Below are 19,142 nucleotides of genomic sequence, written 5' to 3'. Positions count from 1 at the left end.
TTTTTGTTCACACAATTTGCTTACTAAATTTTGCTACAGTGCCCAGAGGCATCTGGGCATGCAACGCTGAGAAATAATTACGCTTCAGCCAAGGCATGCATGTTGCACAGCATTTTGCAAACACGTCATTGGAATTCCAAGCTACTATTATGCACAACTCATTGCTATACTTATCTCTCTTGAAGATCTAATTAATTGTCTTGCTCATCATTGCCTAAGCTTACGCAGGAGCGTCCCAAAGCTTGGTGCCGTTTCACAAGTATGAAAAAAAAACAGATCAAGCAGCTCTGAAGACTACTGTGGGAAGAGACTGCCAACACGGACTCTTCTCATCCCAGCAGGTACAAAGCACCACACAGGATTCAAATGAAAACCTTTGGTCCCCATCCCACACTCCTTTCAGATCATGGGAATTAGCTCCAATAACAGGTATCTTGCTACAGGAAATCCAGTCTGCACTTCAACTTTAATTGTTGATGACCTTGAAATAGGGGACATTTAAAAATACATATGCATGTACACATAAGAGCTGCATACATACACCCAGAGCTACAGGTATTTAAATGCATTCCTACCTTCAGCAAGACTGAGGTCAAGGGAACGAGGAAAGTTTCTGTATCTTTAACCAAACCGTTGAGTCTATAATTCATATATTCAAGTACTCCTTACATTAAAGCACTAAATAACCAAGATACTACTGGGAGAAAGAAAGAACTTAGCTGTGTGATACCTCACCAAATTGAAGCCCAGAGGCACTATGTCCCTGCTACCAGTTCATTTAGACAGAGATCTTTCAGACTGCCGTAAAAACATTGTTAAAAACTAGAGGAGAAATGAATTCAGGACTGGCCAGCTGCTACATACAGATGCGGTCCTAACTGTTGACAGGAAAAGAATACATGATTAATATTTTTTCATTCTTTATTTGTTTTCATGTCTTTATTTTGCCAAATTATTTATTACCTGTTGTCATTTGATTCTGACTCCATAGAACTTTTGTATAGCATTCAATCTGCATCATTACATTAATTAACATCATTTATAATACAATAACAGACTTACTATCAGTCTGAGGTTAGTTGCTCAAGATAATTCGGGAGCAGTAAAGTTGGTTTAGTCCTTTATTATTACCCAAGAGCAACGAAAGCTTTCTTTTAGCCTCTCAGAAGTTGAAGTTCCAAAGCAAAGCTCTCCAATGAATGTTTTTCCACTAACTTAAAATAAAATTTCTGTGAATATTTACTTCCTACATTATCTTCAACCAAAATGTGCATTTCCATTACAACAGTTAATTCCAATTAAGAAAACGTTTAAAGGCTTCCTGCAAAAAACAAATACAGGATATTGGCAAGACTACAAGAATGAGGTAAAAACTACTGAAGACAAAATCATTTTCTTCTGACCGTGTAACATGAAAAGGAAGTATATTTCTTATACGACACCAGCAATAAGTCTAGGTCCAGCAGAGAATAACCAGAGCTATTCAATGTTGACCTTTGAATCCTTATACCATTATTTTAAATGGCTGAAAAATTATATAAAAGGACAAAAATGATGAATATCAAAAGAACTCCTCCGCCCATACCTACCCACATGCATCAAACTGACCAGCTCCTCTCATTTTTACAGTTCCTCCAAGAATTACACACCCACCCACCCGTGTTAGTTTGCTGTCAGCATCTGACCAACTGCTAGAGCTCAACTACACTGGACCGCGAGTCAGCCTTGGGGGAAAAACTCGAGTGCCCAAGTGCACATAAACACATCCAGTCCTCAACACTGCCCTCCTGCCTTTCACCAAACTTAGAAACAAACTGACTGTCAAGAATTCCAGGAAATTCAGAATTAAGCTTAAATGTTATCATCTGAAGCCAAGGCAAGTCACAGAAAATGTACTTTTTTAAGGACACCTGAGCTCTGCCCCAGAGAGTTCAAGCCCCCCTGCAAGATGCATGACAACTTTTAGAGCAACAACTTTTCCTAAAAAACTCTGAAGTCTGGAAGTATTAAAATTTTCTAAGGGTACACAAGAAATTAATAGTGGCATGCCAGGTCCTTCTTTATGGCAGCTACAGCTGCCAGAACAACAGATGCACATTTCTGGGCTTCCTTGTCAATCTTTGGAGACCACTCCTATCCTGCAAATCCTCCAAACCATTCATTACAGCCAGGACTAAATCCCTCAAGAGCTTCTCCATTTCTTCATCGTACCAAGGCTGCTCTCCTGCCGTGATAGCGAGGCACAGGACCCACTCTCACCCAAGCACTGCTCCCAGCCTTGCTCAGCCATGCACAGCACCTGAAGGTTTCCAACAAAGCCCACAGAGATGCAGCAGCATGTGCCTGACCAGAGAAGAGAGCTGGTCAGGTCACTGCTGCTTGTATATTACTGCAAGATAATACCATATTTTTACATTACTGTATAACAGGATGAGTCCAGGCAGACACATCACATCACACCCCATCTAAATCCAACAGCTGTTTTTTAGATCAGACAAAACCCAACTTTCAACATCAGTGGTGAGCATGCAGATGGTATGAAGAAGGGAAAACTGGACATTACCTCAACAGAGCCCTCAGGCATACACTCTGTAGTTCAGATAACCACCAAAACAAACATTTGCAGAACTGAACTCCAGTGACACAGTAAGGAAGAGAATAAAAACTGAAGAACACCTGGCCTCGGGCTGCAAAGCCTTCCTGTATTAGAAAAGTGTCATTACTACGCACCATGTGACAGCACTGAAGACAACCCCAGTAACCGGGATCTCACGTCCCAAAACACTAACATCATTATTTGAGGTCAATCCATTTTGATTCTGCAGTTTGAATCTCGGAGTGAAATCCCAGCCCTGGATAACTCAAGGTACAACATGCAGTAGTCCCATCTTGTCTGTCCAACAACTGATGCTGCTGTCAGCGCTCCTGTGACTGCCATACGACAACCACCAGACCACCTCTCCTCTGTAACCCTAGCTACCACCACCAGCAACTGATTATCAAAACTACCAATGCCAGCCCACTTGGATTAGTAACTCACTAGGACAAAAATAAATAGAAAATAAGAATCCATGACAAGTTTTACTTGCAAAAGCAAACACAGCATCCATATACAGTGGCAATATCCCAAAACAAATTGTACACACGCCTGCCATCTCCATTCCTCTTAGCAGCGGTTAACCCAGAAAGGTGAAGTTACACAAGCACATTCCTGTTTGATAAGAGACACCCATGCACTGACTTCACCAGAAACAACTACTGTGCTCCAAAGCAACCTCTAATATGGTAACTATTTGAATTTAAATTTCAAATAAATTTTGATGAAAGATTAAAGAAAGAATGTTGTTCTGCCTTTCCAGCATTGTGGAGATGCTTGTCTTTTATAATGAGGGAGACCATTAAAATAACAAGGAAGAAGATTTACACCCAAGCCTAAAAAAAAAAAAAAAATAAATTACTGATTTTTGCAGCTACTTAGTGGTAGGAACAGATGGTTACAGGCAATAGTATTGACAACTTAACAAGCTACCACCCCCAAAGGTGAGCTTCTAAGTCTGTTCCAAATTCAAGAGTTAAAAACATTACAGCTGAGACCACCACTCCCAGGGGAAGAGGAGAGTTTTAGGCATTCCCACAGTGCTTCAGAAAACTGCTTTACTCTCTGGTTTCTGCCACGGCCCTCTCAAAAAGGCTGTGACTTCCCAAAATGCCCCGATGCAGTTGCCTGCAGCCATCTGCCCACAGCCGGGATGAGCCTGGGCAGCGGTGAAGGCAGGCAATGCGGATTAAACAGTTCTGAGTAAAAGCAGAGCTTCTAGTACTTGTCTACCAAACCAAAGCCACTTCTGAGGACAGAAAAGCCAGGCGTGTCGGCTTCCCAAAACACCCAGGCACAGGGGGAGGTTCTGGGAATTCAAGCCCCTCAGAGCCTCTGCCACCGTGAGCACAGACAACAGCCTACACCCCCTCACTCGCTTGAATGTCCACAAGATGCAAGTTTCTTCAAAACACCCAAGAAATCCCTCTCCCAGCTTCTGCACATCTCCACAATTGGAAACAATTAGCCCGCCCAGTCTCAACACAAGATCAAAATACTAATTAAAACATTAACTTGTTAAATACAACTCAGTGATCTTTGAATTTCTGGAGAAGTCCAGCACACTACTATAAAACAGGGATAACAAGCAGCGTTGCAAAAATTTTCAAGAGTACCTGTGTTCTCAAGCATCTAATTAAGCCTGTAATGAATTAGACTGAGCCTGCAAATCTCAGCCCTTGTTGTCCTGTCCTTCTAAAATTAAAGCTCTGCCAAGAACTTAACCAAGGGAACAGAAATAATGATGGCACCTAGTCTCCATCTTCACACTTGACAATTAAGACTTACTTTTCAGAAGCACTTCCTGTTTTTATAAGGAGTTCCCTTCTAAGGGGATCAATAAAGCATATCCCTCAATTCTGCATTTGCTTGCAATAATCATTTCCCCCTCTTACATGTATGTACGTGTTACAGAAACAGACTGCACCTCTCTGTTATGGTGTTAGACACTTCAGTGGTTCAGCCAAATCACCTTCCATGCAAGGTTTCCATAAAATTCAGACTTGTGTTTCCTGCTACTTCACACCACCAATTCCCACCTTGAGGGGTGTCAGGCAGCTGGCTTTTACCTGTCGGACACCAACTGTCCCACTTGTGGCTCCACTGAAGATCACAGAATGGCTGGGGTTGGAAGATGCCCAAGTCGCTGATGCATCTACTCAGTATTCATGCCACAGGAATGCATTCCCCCAAACCCACAAAAAGCTACTTCCCCCGACTTAAAGAATTCACGAATTTGAATGTCAAAATCACCAGGCTCACAATTGTCTACACTATTATTTAAAAGAGCAAAAGTTAATGGAACAAGAACACCCTAAACCATTATTCATTCAAGAAGTACAACAGTGAGTCTGGTCTTATCAGCAGGCCTTTGGTCTGCAAGCTCCTTAGGGTAGGAACAGATTGCACACCTCTTGCTGCCAAATGCATCATCTGCACTTAATCACAGCATGATGGATATCTTCTGAAAACAAGCGATTTCAGCCGTATTTTGTGTAATCTTGCCGTTCCCCTGCAAAGCCTGTCATCTCACACCCTGAGTGTCACTTCCTCAGGGCGGAGACTGTAACTTCAGTCCCTTTCAAGAATAAACTTTGGTGCTACACAAAACACTCATAAATAAATAAAACCATTACTCCAAAGGCTGCACCTCACCCACCACACCAGAACCCGTCAGGAAGCACTTTTACTTTCAGAAGAGGGTGCACCCAGGAACACTGCTGCACAAAAACGGAAACACTAACTGGCCATTTACATACCAAATAACCTGCAGATTCCCTTCCCAAAATCATGCTTCCGTGTGTCACCTGGGCTCTATGTCTCTCAGGAATCTTCCCCCAAGAAATAAGACTCCGCCAGTTACTGGAAATTGTGATCCTGTGTGCCATCTATGTTACAAGCTTGTTTCTAAACGCAACTGTGATTTTTAAGTGTAGAGTCCTTAGCTGATACAAACCTAAAATACCCTAACTCAAGTACACTTCTTTTAAAAACCAGGATTTCTGTTGTCACAATGTAGCCCCTTCAGAGAATAAATTTTCAAAACCAAGTAGATTCCGGCAGGGGACACACACCAACCTTCTATCTTTTTAGGTAATTATTGCCACAGCTTTGCCTAGTTCTAAACAGAACACAAGAACAAAGACAAGTGTTTTATTTGGTGGTGGACTGCTCGCTCTTACCAAGAACTCCCTCTATGCCATGATGAACACACAGATCTGAATTACACCCAAAGAACAAGTCAAGCAATAAATTTTTTCAAAGAAGTTCCTGCTTAGCTCAGATCTGTTCATTAAAGGCTGCACTATGCACATGGGCCAGGTTAGCTTATTAGCAATGGAAAGGTTAGTGAAAGTAAATTAACTCAAGAGCTCCACTCTCTAACACCTGACACTCAAGAAAGGAGCCTCCCTACCTACACTTCTACTAAAAGGTACGTTCAGACTGAGGGCATGTAGGTGACATCTGCCAAAAGTGGCATATAAGTAACACTGGCAACTTAACAAGTTCTGATAAAATACAGAGAACTGTAAAAGCAGCAATTCAGATGCTCAAATCAAACACTCAGGCTAAGATTACATCTGAGAATCCAGCTTTTTCACTGGGACAGGGGAAGGATTTTCTGTATGTCTCAGCAGTGTTTCGTATCCAAAAACTCAAGACCTGTTCTAGCCAGGCTAGAAATCTAGGCTCACAATAAAGCCACCTCTGCTTAACTTCTGCTTACTGTGAAGATACAGCTTTAAAAATTAAATTCAGATTAACTTCAGTGCTGTCCATTACAGAGCACAAAATAGACAAGGCAGAAAAGTTTACCACTTCTAAGGGCCATGGAAACCCACCTTGCATTCATGCAGGTATGACAGCATACAAGCACGATGCCAGAGAAGAGCACTGGGTAGGAAACACTCTCCACCAATCCATCTCCTGTCCACCCTGGCTGCAGCCTTCCCTGGCTGAGCCACACAGCAGCACAAACCCAAACTCCCTCATTTGAATCACTCCAGGCAAACCTGCACCCAAAGAGCCACCCAGCTGCTGCGCAGCACTTTCAAAATCAGATTTTTTTATGACAGAAAGGGCTCCACCATTTCAGGGTTGGGGTGCAAACCACAGCAAAAGTCAGTCAAACCCACAAGTCACAGCTCTAGTTCTTTAATGTTACATAGGACTACTAATTCCACTTGCACATGGCTTCCCCACCCCTCCTCTCCAGGCACTGCTTCATAACACATCAGCTTCTCACCCCAAAAAACAGTGCTTTCGAACCGTACCCCAGACCCACACAGAAAGCCTCCCTGCTCAGCTCGGCTGTGACCGACATGTTAAATAAAAAAAACCATACGCTGCACTTCTGTTGTGTTATCTTCCAACCCCTCTAATTCGGAAGGGATAAGAATTGAAAGATGTGGAAAAAAGCCAGAGAGCTCAGAAGAACACTTCTATGCAAAGAAATATCTTCCTTGTGGAACACTAAGCTTTATTTTCCCCAAAGCAGTAAGAATTGAAAACTGTATATGAACATATTAAAGAACATTAATAGAAAAACACCAAGCAGTTAAGTAAAGTCACGTTTCACCTAAACAACACTACCATTATTGCAGCATCTGACTTTCAGAGGACAATTCAATCCTGGAAGCATGTATTGTAATTGCTTTTCCACTACGGGCCTCAGCTTTACAATTGTATCCTTCTCAGGAGGTCAGAACAAGGCACGGCTGCAGCTCTGAAAAGCAATTCTGTTTAGCAGCCCTACCTTATTCATTCTTTTAATCTTACACCTACATATTCATTATGAACTCCGTAAAAATACCACTGCCAAAACAACCATCAAAAGCCACTGCAATCTCTCTGCTGCTTGGAGAAAGCCTTGACCCCTCTGCTTCCCCTAATGAAGACATCAGGAAAGCGCGAATCACACCAGCCATCAGCTCCAGCGCTGGGGACCAGCTCTGCGAATCAGTCGAGTCATTGAACCCCAAAACAAGCCCAGTGCAATGGAGCAATTTCTTGCTGTCAACAAGCAAAAAGCAGCTACCACGATGGACCTGGCTTGTTTTGAGCAAACTGTTCAAAACTGTTTAGTGAGAAAATACCTGTCCTACTCATTGCAGCATGAGAGGTGCTGTGCTGCGGCTGCTCATACTGCATGAAGCTGGCAACTCACACAGTCAACTGAGCTCCCTTTTTCTCCACTCATTTAGATAGGTCCTCTACTACAGAAAGCTGGGGGTCGGGGGGAGCACAGGATGATGGGGGGGGGCAGGGACGGAGAACCTAAAAACATGCACAAAACCCCGTAAGTCTCTTTTAGAGAACTAAGGGTTAGCAATGTTTGTAGCATCTCCTGTATTTCACAATAAAGGAGCCATCTACCAAGATGGAGAAATCTCAGACTTTCATAGCACTTCCTACGGTGGAACAAGGTCCTCCGCTCCCTCCCTGCAAAATACCGCAACATTACTGGTCCTCCAGCTGCACCAATGCAACTACTTCTGGGTCAGCACATCATGCCACAAACAGTCCACATAAACCTCTAAACATTTATGTTTTATTTAAATGCTGAATATCTTGGGCATCAGCTTAACAGCACACCATCACAACCAGTGGTATTGGCATATGTGATGGGAACAAACCACCTCCCAGGCACAGAAACACCCTGCATTAGGTTTGCAACTGAAGGGGACAGCACAGTGGTACCCCCTCCAAGTCCCCTTCCAGCACTGAAGCTTTATTTCCATTAGCCAAGCCTCAAAGCATGAGACAGCATTGTCGGAATAGTGAACACAGCAGGATTTTACTACAGAGGTAAACTTGGTCCTGGAAGTCAGGCTCCTTAGTCCCTTTCAGTGGGGAATCCATGCAGCATTCTTCAGATCATGTTGCTTGGACAGAGGAGAAAAAAACCAAACCAGTTTTGTGCCCCAGTGCATTTTCACTCACAGGTTTACAGCAAAGGCAACCTCATTCTCATGGTCACGAATGGACAAGTGACGAAAGCTGAGCACTTTCATGACAACAGCTACTCCTCAGACAAGACGGAAGGTGACACATCATCACACTGCTAGTCTGGCACTTGGGTATGGAAGCACCCCAGGGTTTTAAGCATACACAGCCTCAGGAGTCAAAGATGATGACCTGCTTTTAGAATCATTGCTTTTTAGGAGGAGAAGTTTTTACTCAAGCTTGGGCCAGACATGAATTCTGTTCAATCTTTGGGCTGCTCAGAGGATGGCATAAACTGCACATCAGCGCACTGGCTGGAACCTGCGTGATAAACTGCAGTGATCGTGTATGCCACAGCCTCCCCGACAGCACAAAGCCTATGAACTCACCTCTACAGTTTCAGAACATGCCAGGTTTGGTTAATTTTTTTTCAGCCAGCACTGGAGGATTCTGATGTTCTCTTCTCGCCAGTATCTCCATACTGCAGGGGCCCAGGAATGGAGCTATTAGACCCCAGACCAGTATGCATTTTAAGTAACACAATTGTCTGTCTCTGCAGAGCAGCAGATAAAAACCAATTTTACTGGAAAAGGTCACTCAACTGTCTCCTCCCAGGGCTCACACAACCCACAAAGCAAAATCACTCTTTTTTGTTTTGTTTCAGAAGTCAGAGAAACATCTGACTTCCTAAGTAATTATTTCTTTCTGCAGTCTGAATGCTTTGTCACATGATACATCCTTAACCTTCATCTGTCAAGTTCTTCCATCCACGGTTTCAGCTAGACCCACAATCAACACAGCGCAGCTTCAGATAAAGTACAAAACGTCCAAAGAGAAAAGGGCTAAAGATGGAGAAAAGCCTACACGGCAAACTTTTCTAAAGGGCAGCTACCACAGCAATGCAGCGCATAATTTAAGCTCAGTAATAACCCTAAAAGGTATTAGTGGCCAAAAGGCAGGTGATGCAGACAAAAGGCCCTGGAGAGACGCAAGCCACCGTAATGCTCTGTAATCTGTCAGGAAGCAAGCCATTTTGCCCAGTGGGCAAGTATACTGTGCAAATATGTTTGAACATTTATTAAGTTTTTGATAAAGTGGAAGGTATTGCAATTAATTCTATCCTGTTTTTAAAAGCACGGTTTGCATTCAGGAAAGCAAAACACCATTTACTTCAAAACTCTAAATGAAAAATCATCGTAACGAACTATGAAATGTAATAGGTAGTAAACAACCTGGTTTATAATTGATGTTAGGATTCAGTTCAGTTTTTCATGGGACTGCAGAGCACCCGTTAAAGAAAGAGTTACTGCACACTACAGCAAAAGGTCTCACACTTGATACACTTTAATTACTTAACTGCAGCAGGGGAGAGTTACTGATGCCTAGTCCGTTTTGTTTCACTGTGAAAGGCTTCTACCACTATTAATATTCACCAAGGGAAACTGAAATAACATCTTCTCTCCATCTAAATACCTTGGAATTATTACAGACAAGCTAAATAATAAATAACTAAGATTTACTACATAGAACACTGAGGAGTAAGATTCTTTTGTTTGGTTTCTGAAAATCCAGGATGAAAGAAACTTACCAGCTTTCAAAGCCACCTAACAGAGCAGACCTGTATTTCCACACAGAGAAACTCTCCTTCAATAATGGCCTTTTATCGTATTAACAACTTCAACACAAATAATCCCACTGCAGCATAAACCAAGAGGTCAGCCAAGTACCCAAGGTGCCACAGCAGAAGCAACACACCGTAGGTTACCCACTGAGAGCCTTCTCCATAGCGTTTCTGGGCACACTGAGGATGACCTTGAACCCTGCACCAATGCGCTTCCCCTCCATAACACCACCTCGACAGGCACTGCAAAGCTGAGCTCATGGACAGCAGCAAACAACAGCTTTTATTCAGCTTGCAACACACCAAACTGCCAGCACTGCAAAAAAACTCAGCAAGAACAAACTCCTTCCTACCAGCTACATCATTTTGCTTTCCAGAGAACAGCACCCACCTCTCTCAGAAATACTGAGGCAAAAATCTTTTTTCCCCTCCCCTAAATTCCACTCCAAGACAGCCTATTATTTCTACATCTGCTGATGCTACCAAAAAGTTGAATCCTAATGCAAAATCAAACTGTACTCTCGGCATATTGGGAGGTTTCTCTGCCCAAAATGAAACATAGGTGCCATCTGTTTCAATTATACTAATCACAAGGAGACATAACACTGTGCAACTGGCACTTTTTAATAACTTTTTTCTTAAAAAGACTTTTTCAAAGTGGAGAACCATGATATACTAGAGGCAGGAGAGTATTTAACACTCAGAAGTCAACAGCACCAACAAACTACACAGTCTGTTGGACAAACCAGTGCTGGAACTGCCCCCACAGGAAAGTTAACTTTAAGTTAGGGAAAAACTTGCTACACTTGATGTTATGTAAAAGTGAAAGGGCATCTTGGAACTAAAGACTTTTCCCAATATATTCTGGGTTAGTACCTTTAAGTTATTCCATGGAAGTTTGCAATTTTCACCTTCAAATTTCAGAAAATAAAAGAAAAAAAAGGCGGGGGGGTGGAGGGGGTAAACCAGCACAAAACCAATCCAAACACATCAACATGGACACAAGCACTTGTTCAGTAATAAAACAGAAAATTTGGACAGAAGCAAGGTAAGTATTTACCGATTCCATAGTTGAAAGCTGTTGTTAGCAGGACATATATTAAAATCCAACAGAGATGTGTCCCAAAAACACTGTGTAATCTGAAAAACAGAGGAATTTGTTCATTAGAAAGTTAAAGCACATAATTTTATTCACCACAAGCATGCTGTATTTGAGTACATGAAGGCTACTAAATACAAATCCTTGCCTGATCCAGAAATAAAGTTTCTGATTGGGAATCTGCACAAACAGAATAATAAAAGAAACTGTGAAAAGCTTAGCAGAGCATCAGCCAAGTTCCATAACTTTCTTCTATTTGATTAGAAGAAAAATTTACTTGTCTCAAGGTTTCTGTAACCATCTGTGTGGTTTTACAGTCATTTTATTTACGGAAAAAATGTATGTCACCCCCCCAACTGTGAGAAACTCATGAACCGACAGACTACGCAGGGAGAGAGTGAACTGCCCACGTTGTGCTACCAGGTGCCCTGTCCCAGTAATTCACTTTCTTGAACAACTTATGTGGAATTACCCGTGACACAAGCACTTTCTTTTTAAACATACCTTCAGATCCTTGCTCTGAATAGCAGCTAATCTATTACAAGCTTCTAATTTTTTTTTATTTTTTTTTTTTTAAACAGGTCTTGCTGCACTTTTCAAGGATATTTTTCCAGCTACAAATTCCCAAAGTGACATCGGGCACGAACCACCAGGAGCTCTCAGCACCCACAGCAATGAGGAATTCCATTCATTAACTGGGCAACTGAATGTGTACATGAAAGGGTTGGCAGACGATTCTGAGCCCGAAATGCAGTACCTGAGCCCTTCACCACTTCTCACGACAGAGGAAGGCTCAGCTGTGTGGAGCTGAGCAGTCTCAGGTGACTGTCACGTCAGCGTGTGCAGAAACCCAACTTGCTTGACAAGCATTAGGGCTGCAGCTAAACCCGGCCTCTCTTGTGAGTCACCCAGCTTCGCCTGCATGCCTGACAAGCACGTTTGCTCAGAAATAAATTTCTCTCCCAGCCAGAGCAAACTAGTCTGTTCCAGATGAGATCTCCACAGAAGTCAATACTGGTTTTCAGGTGCTCTGACCTGCTCCCCAGCTGCAGAGGGGACAAGTTTCAGACAGCACAGCTCAGTAGGAGCCTGTACAAGTTATATGAGCAAGGGCAAGCCCGAACTACAAATAAGTACTTTTGAGGGTTTGCAATGTGGAAGACCAGAAAGCGTGGGCAGAGCCACACGTAAAACATTGTCTTATCCCAGGATTTTTTTACATCCATGTCAAACCAAAACACTTCCTGATATCCACTGAGCATTAGCAGGTTCTTACTTCTACCCGTAAGGGACCTGTAAATATGGAAAGAGTCAATATGTGCTCCAAACAAAAAAGCAAAATTTCTTCAAAACATGCATTAGATATATAACAGCAATACCTGAGCTTCTGCTATGCTTCCACAGCGAAGCAGCTCAATAGCAGAACTTTGTAAAAAGAAATAAGCTGATGACGTACTGCAGACTACAACTGCTAAATCTCAGCTGTGCCAGGCAAGCAGCAGTAACCTGAAGCACAGGCACTGGGCTTTGCCCCATCCGACTGAAGTTATTCTGGTTCAGACAAACGGGTTAAAGGGTTCACTGCCAATGCCATAGTGCTCAATGCCAAATTCCCTTCTTCAAATCCCACGTCCCACCTGAACTCTAGACTCTGTAAACCACACTAAGGGACACAGTGACCAACCCCTGTTCCAGCTGACAACGGAAAATTCGGGTTTCTTCCAAAGTACCTTTTCTTCTGAAAGGAAAAGTTCTAAAAACCAATTTTATACTCAAAACCTCGCATATATAAAGTTACAAGTGGGGAACTACAAAGTACAAAACGTGCATTTCAGCAAAACTACCTACCACTTTTGTTCACCTACTCCACTTACAGCTGCGCCTTACAAAGTGCCAAAGCTCCCCAACTTGACCACCACCCTAACTCCTAGGACCTTCACATACTGGTCCCCCTCCTAACTACATTCCGCTTCTTGTGTTCTTTTTGTAAAACCTCTCACACACAGATGCCTTTACTGTGGAGCTCCTTTGGGACAGCCAACCACTACTTTTAAAACCTTGTTTTAGTCTATTATTATCCTCCCGAATTCTGCCTCCACAACTTCCAAGGCCCAGCTCCCTCACACCACACTCCAGAGTGCAACGCTTCTTTAAACAGCAACAGATTTAGTTTCCTATGATGTTCTCACAACTTCGCAGTCCACAGGACTGGCCTGTGTAGAGCTCATGACTTGCAGTTCAATTTTATACTTCACTGCTGCCCATCACCTTACAAAGCACTTCGCTGATGTAGCTGGATTTGGACACCTGCTTTCCAACAGGATGGTCTTTAAATAACCATCCAGGAGAGACTGCACGGCTGACCAGGATATAGAGCCGAGGGGACTGGGAGCCCTGGGAAAGCCTGGTTTGTTTTGAGAAACTTTCACTCCCTGATGAAAAGTCAAAGGGAAGATTTCCAGATGATGAACACAGCTGCATCCAACCCAGAGCTGCTACCAACTAAGCTGAGGAAAGCCTTAGGAACCACAGCTAAAAGGAGCAGGCCAAAGTAAAACCAGAAAATCCAAAGGAACATACAAAGGCGCGTGGTCATGACTCAAAGTAAATCCTACAGCAGGTGAACTTTTCCAAAGGAGCAAAAAAGGAAACAAATTAAAGTTCTGTGACACTTTTCTTTCAAAAAAGCAAAGGAGATAAAGACATACAGCTACCTCCTGTGTTTTCCCAAGGCAAGCGAGTCCTGGGGCACTGAAGGATCCCCTGATGGGGAACTGCAGTCCTATGGAGTGTGATGACAACATCCACACAGCATTTTTTCCAGTATGATTCCTCTGCTCCTGTTATATTCTTCTTCTCCATAACAGCAGTCACAACTCTAATAAGAGCTATCCACTTAAACAGTAATAAAAGATAAACTGGGGCTGGGGGGAAGCTGAACTTCCAAATACATTATCTCAAAATTCAGTAGTGCTACTTGCTGATAGCAGTGACTATGATCAATTGTGAACAAAATTATCAAAAAGTCTACAGAAATCCTGTCCAGTGACGTACCGATACACAATTTTGAAGTTCTATTTACACCTGCTTCCTGGCCTATGTAGAGCAATTTTATTCATTACTTAATTCATATATAAAACATACATTGAGTGTTGTAACACTGAAATAGTGACCACATATGAGCCAAACAACTTTCATAAGGAATAGGGTACCATTATTTTTATTTTTTTTACAAAATGGTTATGAAATTACTTCTGAAGTACAGCTAATACTTCAGTGGAAGATGCCCAACGCACAGATCATGGGTAATACCTGTCTGGCTATACATATTTGGGTCCCTCACACAGCACTGCTGTTGTGCAGTATCCTATATGTCAACTTAAAACTAGCTTCACTTCCAAAAGCCTAAACTAATAACGTTACACACATTTATCCACTCAATTTTCTTAGCTTCTGACAAAAACATATCACTTCACAAACTAACATTACAATCCTTGTTTTCCCTTCTGTGAACTTAAAACGCTGACCACTGGACAACACTCTGGTGCATGCCGAGCTAACTGTAGCTACACAGAAATCATTTTGCAATGCAAAATGGCAGCCATTCAGTCTTCCTTCACATTGAAATGGTAGTATAAATCCCAAATAATTAAAGTGTTCAAGGTGACCAGGTTCTGTTTTAAAAACAGGCTCAGTCTTTCAAGACCTGTGATGTTTTATTTTACATTAATGTGAAGTAATTTGGAAACTCTGGGTAAGCAGAGAGTTCCATTAAAAAAAAAAAGTTTCAGCCTCTAAATTCTCCCACCAACTCTTGTTCTGTAACATTGACCATGTAAGTCCTCAGCAGCTCCCCACAGATCACTTACTGATTCTTCTTGCTGCATGCCCACACCAATCAGTAAGCTTCAGATCAAGAGTGCAGGGTACAGCTTTTGCTGGCTTTCACTGAAAAAATCCAGGAATTAAGTAATTCAAACTTCTTTAATAAAAGGGTATCTTGTAACTTCACAGCAATCAGTATTTGAAGGTGGAAAATGCTTTACAACCACAAGATGTGACCTGAAAAAACCCAAGTATACTTGCATTAAGGTAACTATAGACTACTTGCATCAAAGCAGCTTGGCCAGGCAGTTGCAAACTGGCAGAGGAACACTAACTAGTTCCAGCAGCAAGGTGGAAGGTGGCTCGATACACTGATGTCAGCCATAAAAGAAAAAAAAAAAAAAAAAAAAAAAAAAAAAAACAGGCCAGTTCTGTACAGGCGCAGAGTCACTTAGAAGGGTCACTATTAAAAAATATGTTCAAGATTCAACAATTTTATACATCTAAATATTTCTAAATTTGATCAACAGAATGCAGAAAGGGTTCTACTTAAATCTCCATGTTACAGGGAGTAAGAAAGAAGCCATCTGCCAAAGCCTCATTTCAAGCAACCAAGAGGCCAAACTCCCCACAAGCAACTACGTTTTTTGTTAGTGCTTCTTTGAAGCAAAAAGTTGTATTTTGATTTAAAGACAGGCTTGCATCAATTCAGATTTTATGGTGATGCAGAACTAAGAAGCATAACAGGATATCAGTGTGATATTTAGATTCTGGTTTAGACCAACTTGAGAATGGAAAAAAATCTCTAGGGAGTAGGACAGCCCTTTTCCACAGCGCTCATCTGCTTCCCTCAAAATAATTTCAGGGAGAGACAGAATTTCAATAAGGCATCTCTCTGAGGGCTTCAGTAAAAATATACACTGGGGAACACACAAGACACCAATGAGCTCACGCTTTCAGATATGCTCCATTACCTCAGATACAGAACTCAAGGAGGCACAGGCACAACAAACTGGGGGGGGGGGTGGGAGAAATGGTTTCCAACGCACCCCCATAGGCATGCTCAGAACAACTGTGAGAGACTGCCTGCACAGCACCCTGTATACAAAAACTGATCTTTCACCCTGCTGAAATGGTGAAGAACACTTATTCTCAGAAACTGTAAAAAAAAAAAAAAAACCAAATCACATTATAATTCAAGAATCTGAATGAAAATGGGGGGAATCCATAAGCAGACAGCACTGCCAACCCCCTGTACTTACTATCAACTACAGATCTTCTAGGAGTATTTGTAGGAACCTTCTGCAACAACAGGGATTCTATTCCTGCCTGGTTACAGCACCCATGTTGCTTAAGAATCCAGACAAGTGTTAGAGTTAGAGGAAAAAAATAAAATGCCACATATACAAAAACAGTGTAGAAATTATTGCCTCCCCTTCATTCTGTAGGTTTTTCTCACACCACCTTGAAAGCCAAGAACAGTCCTGCCCACCGCAGCAGTGAGGGCTTTCCTCCAGCCCGCTGACAGACATACGGCCAATAAAGATCATCAGATTTGTGGCGATTTCACTCAAGAGCCTGGAGAAGCACACCCAGACCACTCTACACAGCTTGATGCTCTTTAGAAAGAGGAAGGAAAAGGAGAGGTGTTGCACTGGAGATTGGGGGGGGGGGGGGGGGGGGGGGGGGGGGAGATTTCTTTCCAAGAACTAGGCAGAAATTAGAGATAAATAACATGCCTTTAACTGAAATGCCCTGCATCCTATCAGCAGCTTACAGACCAACCACCTCCAAACAAATGCATGCTGAGCAAACTGTTATGTTCAGTGAGACCAGTCACAGTTGCTCACGCATGCAGCTGTCCCTACATTTTAAGAAATTTCCGGTAGTGATATGAGCTACAAAAACTGCCACTCACTAGAATTTACAAAGAAGCAAGTATTTCTGAAGCAATTATAATAGCCAGCTATGCTCATACAGTACCAATTACACAAGTGCAGAGAACTCCACTAGTACTTAAAAGAAAAAAAAGGAAAAAACCCACCTTTCAGTATGTTCGATCATGACAAAATTGAAACATCAAGTAAAATTTAATTTGATAGCTTTCAGAAACTAAGTAGGTAACATATTCTTGTTCTCAAAAGTTCCTTTATTTTGCCCTGCAGATAACATGTATGCTGAGATCTACATTTTTTAAAGCTCCTGTCATCTTTGCCACTTGATAAAATACAAAATAACCCGATACTGTCCTCAAAAATACAGATCAAGATAGTTCTGTGTGGGCTGAAGAGTCTGAGGCTCAATTCTTCCCACCGAAACAAGCACGATGGAAGGGAAAGATGCAATTCCTGTGGATCCAAATTGTCCTTTTAAGTGTTTTAACTGGAAGTCTGACATGGACAACAGAGTCCACAGGAAACTGGAGGTGGACAGTAGTCTCAATCCAGGAACAACTAAGCTGTTTAGAGACCTCCAGTGAATGAACCCAGTGAAAAACCCAGAATCTGTGATGTCAAATAACTACTTTCAATGTGTTTCAGGTATTCCTCAACATTTGTGCTTTTTTCTATTCATTAAACGACACCAGCTGCAGCATTTATACACTGATACAACGATTGGACTCCACTTCCATCACCAATATTCTTGTCTGACCCCAAGGATCACTGCACACCATTGCTGTCTACTTCACAAATACTCTGAACATTGTGCTTGCAAGGAGAATGGGAAATGACACTTGTGTACAGTAGGTTTCTGTCCCATTACAGAAATGAGACTTGAGAAGTCCAAATAAAAATTCTGTAGTTCATTTCAGTAGGTCAAAAGAAGTAGTTATACACTTTTATGCTATCTGTGTTTGAATTGTATTAAACAAAAAAAACAATTAGCAGCAGAAGCCTAACATTTCACTGAGTTTGACCCTTACAAACACACAACATGTAGCTGAGCAATAAACTCTGAAATTACTAGACACACCAACTTTACTACTGGCTATCTGGTTTCTTCACATCAGACTTTAAATTTCCCTACCTTCAAGAGTATCTCAAATTGCTAACCTCTAAAATTACCTATCATTTCTCCTAGAATGATCTGTGAAAGCAGCCTTAAAGGTACTTGGTAGGGTAAAAAACTGGGGCTGTCAGAAGTGTCCCAGCTCCCAGCATAACCTGAAAGCTTAAATCATTGAAGTAACTCGTTTTTCCTTGGTGTGATGTGGCAGAAGAGCAAAGCAAGCCTGAACAGTTTCCACTGAACCAGATTTTTCTATTCTGTGCACGAAGTTAAGAGTTCTGGAAATATACAAGCATGTTCCCTCATCTCTCCTCCTTCACCCTTACCACCCTCTTCTGTGGCTTCTCTGATGAGTGGAAAGTATTAAGTCAAAATACAGCTTCTGTGATTTCTTTAACCAACCTTGGACTGAAGCTCAAGGCTACAGCTTGCCCTTCTGTACTAGCAAGCAGAGACAAGGCTTGGTCTGCCAGTGTAAAGGACATGCTGTTTTCCATGCTACAATTTAGTCTGCATAAATTAATAAAGAAAACTCTCCTACTTCTAAAAAAAAAATGTTAAATACTTTAAAGATTACACACTTTTATCACCGAACAGATAAAGACGTCTTAACTACACTAGCAATGCTTGCCCTATACCAGCATTAATGTACATCAAATGGCCATCTCTATCATGGATGGAAATAAGAAAATGGTTGGGCACCCAAAAATGGTTATCCAGTGTCACTTCAGCCGCCCAGGGAGCTATAGGCGTCCTTGTTTGTCAGCCCCAATGCTTCCAAATAATCCCCCAGACCTTATCATTTGTCTTTTTTAGAGCTCCAATATGAAATGTAATTACCTAAGACTGCTGGGTCTTTCCAGCCTGGCTGAATCTCTTCCAAAAAGATGCATCATCGGGCTCATTTCTTTATTAAATTATCTGCACGTGCAAAGCAAAAACCCACTGTCTTGCTTTGGAAGAACACACTGTTATTACTGGTACACAGCAAAAATGAATATACACATTAAGACCACGAGAATGCGTTTCCGAGAAAATCAGCACAG

General features: G+C 42.0%; 1 protein-coding gene across 4 annotated transcripts in view; it reads right to left on the bottom strand.

Moving 5' to 3' along the window:
- ANKRD11 (ankyrin repeat domain containing 11) overlaps window positions 1-19,142 on the bottom strand; it is a 159,869-nt gene that overhangs the window by 121,349 nt on the left and 19,378 nt on the right. For all 4 annotated transcript variants that reach the window (XM_055819012.1, XM_055819011.1, XM_055819013.1 and 1 more), the window contains exon 2: window positions 11,224-11,303. The gene's annotated coding sequence lies outside the window, so the exon portion shown is untranslated. The remainder of the gene's footprint in view (window positions 1-11,223; window positions 11,304-19,142) is intronic.

The sequence above is a fragment of the Falco peregrinus genome, chromosome 14 (assembly GCF_023634155.1).
Source record: "Falco peregrinus isolate bFalPer1 chromosome 14, bFalPer1.pri, whole genome shotgun sequence".
Classification (NCBI taxonomy): Eukaryota; Metazoa; Chordata; class Aves; order Falconiformes; family Falconidae; genus Falco; species Falco peregrinus.
The sequence above is the reverse complement of the archived record's forward strand: the minus strand, read 5'-3'. Positions and strand labels throughout refer to the sequence as shown.